Here is a 6000-nt window from a genome sequence, read left to right as displayed (position 1 = left end):
AATTCAATATGGATTAAAGACTTACATGTTAGACCTAAAACCATAAAAACCCTAGAAGAAAACCTAGGCATTACCATTCAGGACATAGGCATGGGCAAGGACTTCATGTCTAAAACACCAAAAGCAATGGCAACAAAAGCCAAAATTGACAAATGGGATCTAATTAAACTAAAGAGCTTCTGCACAGCAAAAGAAACTACCATCAGAGTGAACAGGCAACCTACAAAATGGGAGAAAATTTTCGCAACCTACTCATCTGACAAAGGGCTAATATCCAGAATCTACAATGAACTCAAACAAATTTACAAGAAAAAAACAACCCCATCACAAAGTGGGCAAAGGACATGAACAGACACTTCTCAAAAGAAGACATTTATGCAGCGAAAAACCACATGAAAAAATGCTCATCATCACTGGCCATCAGAGAAATGCAAATCAAAACCACAATGAGATACCATCTCACACCAGTTAGAATGGCAATTATTAAAAAGTCAGGAAACAACAGGTGCTGGAGAGGCTGTGGAGAAATAGGAACACTTTTACACTGTTGGTGGGACTGTAAACTAGTTCAACCATTGTGGAAGTCAGTGTGGCCATTCCTCAGGGATCTAGAACTGGAAATACCATTTGACCCAGCCATCCCATTACTGGGTATATACCCAAAGGACTACAAATCATGCTGCTATAAAGACACATGCACACGTATGTTTATTGCGGCATTATTCACAATAGCAAAGACTTGGAACCAACCCAAATGTCCAACAATGATAGACTGGATTAAGAAAATGTGGCACATATACACCATGGAATACTATGCAGCCATAAAAAATGATGAGTTCATGTCCTTTGTAGGGACATGGATGAAATTGGAAATCATCATTCTCAGTAAACTATCGCAAAAGCAAAAAACCAAACACCGCATATTCTCACTCATAGGTAGGAATTGAACAATGAGATCACATGGACACAGGAAGGGGAATATTACACTCTGGGGACTGTCGTGGGGTGGGGGGGGCGGGGAGGGATAGCATTGGGAGATATACCTAATGCTAGATGACGAGTTAGTGGGTGCAGCACACCAGCATGGCACATGTATACATATGTAACTAACCTGCACAATGTGCACATGTACCCTAAAACTTAAAGTATAATTTTAAAAAATAAATAAATAAATAAATAAATAAAAACAGACCATCGAGGCAGCACTGAATGATCTCACCCACAAATGACAACAGTGGCATAGGAGGGCTATGAACGTTTTGCTTCAGGATGTTTTATTTCACTCTAGTGTTATGTAGAGAAAGCATGGTTTGCTTTTTATAACTTTTGTGACCCAAAAATACCAGACTGTTGTTTTCCCTAGGTGCCAGGCCATCCTGTTCTATGTGTTCCCAAACTCTTAGTTTTGCTCATGCAAAACTCAAGATTTTATAATTAAAACAATATTAAAATCTCATGAATGATTTCATAATTAAAACAATATTAAAAATATCCTGGCAAATTTCACAAATTGCCCTTATCATACCGGTAAGCAGCCCGTTCTCACACTGACATAAAGAACCACTGAGACTGGGTCATTTATAGAGAAAAGAGTTTTAACTGGCTCTGGGTTGCGCAGGTGGTGCAGGACGCATGGTGCTGCCATCTGCTCGGCTTCTTGGGAGGCCTCTGGAAACACAGTCATGGTGGAAGGGGCAGGGTAGGAGGCCCATCACAGGGTGGGAGCCGGGAGGGAGAGGGGCAGCCACACATGGAGACCACCAGATGGCAGGGGACTCACTGCACAGGACCAAGAGGGGTGGTGCTGGACCCTTCCTGAGAACCCACCCCGTGATCCCACTGCCTCCCAACAGGCCCTTCCTCCAACACTGGGAGTGACAATTCCACATGAGACTGGGTGGGACGCAGACCAAACCATATCAACACCCAGGGAAGGGACAGGACCCAGCTTCTGCAGAGGAGCTGCTGGGAGTTCCCATCAGCGGGCGAGGAGAGATGCAGGGAATCGCAGCAACGCACAACACATCAGCACCAGCTCTGGGCAGTGAAGGGAGGCGGCCACCCAACCTCAGGATCATTTCCACGAAGGGAACACAGGCCTCCTACTTCCAGCTGCTGCCCTGCCATGCACTGGAACACACTGGGGAGCGGTCTTCCCTTCCACCTTGGAGCCTCTTGCTGACACCAAAACAAGGAACCCTGGCTTGATGCGGTGCCTGCGTGACCTCTGCCCTCTGGGATTAGCCAGAAGGAGCAGTGCCATATAGTGATGGTTAACACCAGGCCTCAACCTGGCTGGCTGGAGGGAGGCCCAGCTGGCCGGTGAGATCTTGTCTCAGCCTCAGCTAGATGGATGGATAAGAGGATGAGCTGTTTTGGAGGAGACTGGGCTATGAGTCAGCAGACTGAGGGGGAAGACCTGCCTGAATGCAGGGTAGGCACCATCCAATCCCGGATAGAACTAAAAGGCAGCTGTGTCTGTCTCCTAGAGCTGGGACACCCTTCTTCTCCTGCCCTTGGACATCAGCACTCTAGCCTCTTGGCCTTCAGACTTTGGGCTTGCACCAGCACTCCCTGCCCTGGGCTCTCAGGCCTTCAGCCTTGGACTGAGTCACGCCATTGTCTTCCCTGGCTCTGAGGCCTTGCAACTCGGGTCCTGAGTCCCATGACCGGCATCCCAGAGTCTCCAGCTCTAAGACAGCCTGTCCTGGGACTTCTCACCTCCACCATCACATGAGCCAGTGCTCCTATTGAATATCCTCTTTCCATCCACCTAGTTAGCTATCTGTTTGTTTGTCTATCATCTATCTATCTATCTATCTACTCTAAGACAGGCTGTCCTGGGACTTCTCAACCTCCACCATTCTCCAGCTCCAAGACAGCCTGTCCTGGGACTTCTCACCTCCACCATCACATGAGCCCATTCTCCTACTGAATATCCTCTTTCCATCCATCTAGCTAGCTATCTGTTTATCTATTATCATCTATCTATCTATCTATCTATCTATCTATCTATCTATCTATCTATCTCTATCACCTGTCTATCTATATAGCTACCTACCTATGTAGCCTACTGGTTCTGTCTCACTGCAGAGCCCTGACTATAGTGATACACGTATTTTAAGAGTCCTGGGATGATTACACACTGATGGCTCACAACCTTGACAATCCCCGATGATGGGATCAGCCTTAATTCGTCTGCAGCATCTTCACAGTGCTACAATCCTGACACTCCCTGGGGTCAAAGAGTTTTAGGGTATTAGTTACTTAATGGGTATAATGATCTTGGTTGATATACTGCCATGATTTGTAACAATTTTGCCAAATCTCAATCGATTTAAAGATCTGAGAAGATTGCGCCTGGCTAAGTATCCAGGGAGTTGGTCAGCTTCCTTCCCAGGCCTTTCTGTGTCTGTCAGACCATCCACTCACTTTGATTATTTCTGTTGGGCCACTCACAGGAGAATTTCAGGCAAACTGGCCGTGGCTTTGGCCTCTTACTGGGATAACTGGTACCGTGTTAGCCCTGGAGAGCACCCCAAGGTCACTCTGTACAGCCCCTTGATTTTGGAGAGGAAATAGCTGAGTCCCAGGCATTGGAAGTGAATTGCTTAGAGTCACGTAACAAATTTAAGTTCAGGAAGAGATGACAACACACTTCACCATCAACACTTGGTCAGACTGCCTCACCCCTGCCATGGCGCTAACGGCCCCACATCGCTACCAAATTGTGTTTGCTATTTGGGTGGCTGCTGCTTCCATATTAAACATTCTGCTATTCGTGAATGACTCTGGCCAAATTAACGAAAGCCATACAGCCTGCTGGGCTTGTAACACCCATTCCTTGTGAATATTACACATGTTGGACAACGTTCACCCAGCAGTCCCCTGGGAGCGGGGGTTCTGAGTGTATGGGGCCCTACAAGTCATGGGTATCTCACTAAGGATGTAATTTCTGAGTGAATTGACCTTTCCTCCGTGAAAAAGAAAGAGAGAAATTGTATCCTAGCAAATGCGGGTTTCCATGAGCAGACACCCCCACCTGCTGGGTGACTTGGGAAACAGCAGAATCACCATTTTTCCTGACCTGCATCTTCCTTTCCGCTCAAAGAGCACACATGTCTGTTTCGTTCCAGGGCGCTGGATACATGCGTTGCACATGGAAACCTTATTATTGTACTTTTTGGGTTTTTCATGCTTATAGTTAAACATCACCACTTTCTCACTCAGCTGTGAATGTCAAGAGCCTTGTGCCCTGTGGGCTTACTGAGCTCTGGAATAAGGGAGAGAACCTCATGACATCCATGTCAGCAATAGTTTTGCAGATGCCTTCTCAAAAGCCACAGACCCCAGACATGCTAAGGACAGGAACTGCTCATTGCTTACGGACTCACTTACCTGAGCGTCCACTTAGGGCCGACAGACGGTAAGATTGACCAGAAGAAAGGCCGGGAAAGGACAAAGGCTGGAAGGTGCATGTCCTCCGCACCTGCAGGCAGCTGCTGAGTTCAAACAGTGAAGGGCGTCCGGCCCAGAGAGAGCCCAGAGCCTCTGTGAACCTGGAGCTTTCCTAATAAAGCGTGCTTCCTGGGCAGTGAGTTTCTACAGAATGCGTGGTGTGGCCTCGGACTCTGGGGTGTGTGTCCTCCCTGTGGACAGATGGATGAAGCGGAAACTCCAGACAGACGGAAGCACGGTCTATGAAGAAAGCCTACCCAGGACACAGCACACATGGAGATGTCAGCACATGCGGGGTTTGGGAGAGGCTCACGGTCTCTTCGCTCATGACTTCCTGCAACCAAGAATGCAATCTGCAGTTAGGGCACCGGACTGGGGGTCGTGGAGGAGCACTATCCCTGGGGTTAGGGGGAGCACTATCCCTGGGAGTCAAGGGGGAGCACTGTTCTTGGGGTTGGGGGCAGCTCCAGGCCTGGGGAAAGTGGGAGCACGACCCCTGGTGGAGCGGGGAGGGAGCACTTGACCTGGGGCTGGGAGAGACAGGTAGGTCTTGGGTTTGGGGTTCAGACCCTGCAGGTTTCCGTCTCTGCCTGTGTTGGTTTCCCGGGGTTGCGTCATGGACTCCCACACACAGGGTGGCCCCACACAGGGAATGGACACTGTCCCCGTGGCAGAGTCCAGCACTCCCAGGTGGAGGTGTCTGTGGGGCCGCGCTCCCTCTGGAGGCTCTTCGGGGCCCTTCCTTGTCTCTTCCAGGTTCTGGGGGCTCCAGGCAAACCTGACCGGGGCTGCCCCGTTCCAATTCCGCTGCCTCCACGTCTCCTTTCCCTCTGTCTGTGGAAAACCCCTCCACCTCCCTTTGGAATGGGCATGGGTTTTGGCACTCAGGCTCCCCCAGGTGGTCCAGGCAGCTCTCCCGTTCTCCAGACCCTTAATCTTTTCCCTGTAAAGATCCTTTTTCTTTCTCCACGTAAGGTCTCATTCACAGGTTCCAGGGACTCGGATATCTTTCAGGGAATCAGTTTCCAGCCTTCCACATCGCCATGAACTTTCTGGAATAAAACCTCAAATCCTAACTAACTCTGCATTTGCACAATTTAAATAATCAATATTTACTGTCAAGAAGAGACACCTCTCAAAAACTGTGAAATCCTGTGATCAGTGAAATAAGTACGTCATGTGAGTATATCGATAAGCATTACACACAGAAAGACAGACACACACACTGCACACACACCCAAAACCTCTCACACCACCCACCACACACACACACAGCCAAAACCACTCACACCACCCACCACACAGACACACACACAGCCAAAACCACTCACACCACCCACCACACAGACACACACACCCAAAAATCACACACGACCCACCACACACACCTAAAAATCACTCACACCACCCACCACACAGACACACACAGCCAAAAATCACACACTACCCACCACACACACCCACCACACACAGCCAAAACCACTCACACCACCCACCACACAGACACACAAAGACAGCCGAAAATCACTCACACCACCCACC

At 48.8% G+C, this 6000-nt stretch overlaps 1 long non-coding RNA gene across 1 annotated transcript in view; it reads right to left on the bottom strand.

Annotated features, from left to right (window-relative positions):
• Positions 1-4404: 4404 nt before the first annotated feature.
• The window catches only part of LOC117979042 (uncharacterized), a 77750-nt gene continuing 76154 nt past the window's right edge, over positions 4405-6000 (bottom strand). Inside the window, exon 3 of the long non-coding RNA XR_010109236.1 lies at positions 4405-4792. This is a non-coding gene — a long non-coding RNA (uncharacterized LOC117979042). The remainder of the gene's footprint in view (positions 4793-6000) is intronic.

The sequence above is a fragment of the Pan paniscus genome, chromosome 12, assembly GCF_029289425.2.
Source record: "Pan paniscus chromosome 12, NHGRI_mPanPan1-v2.0_pri, whole genome shotgun sequence".
Classification (NCBI taxonomy): Eukaryota; Metazoa; Chordata; class Mammalia; order Primates; family Hominidae; genus Pan; species Pan paniscus.
Note: the sequence above shows the minus strand (reverse complement) of the source record. Positions and strands in the feature narration are given on the sequence as shown.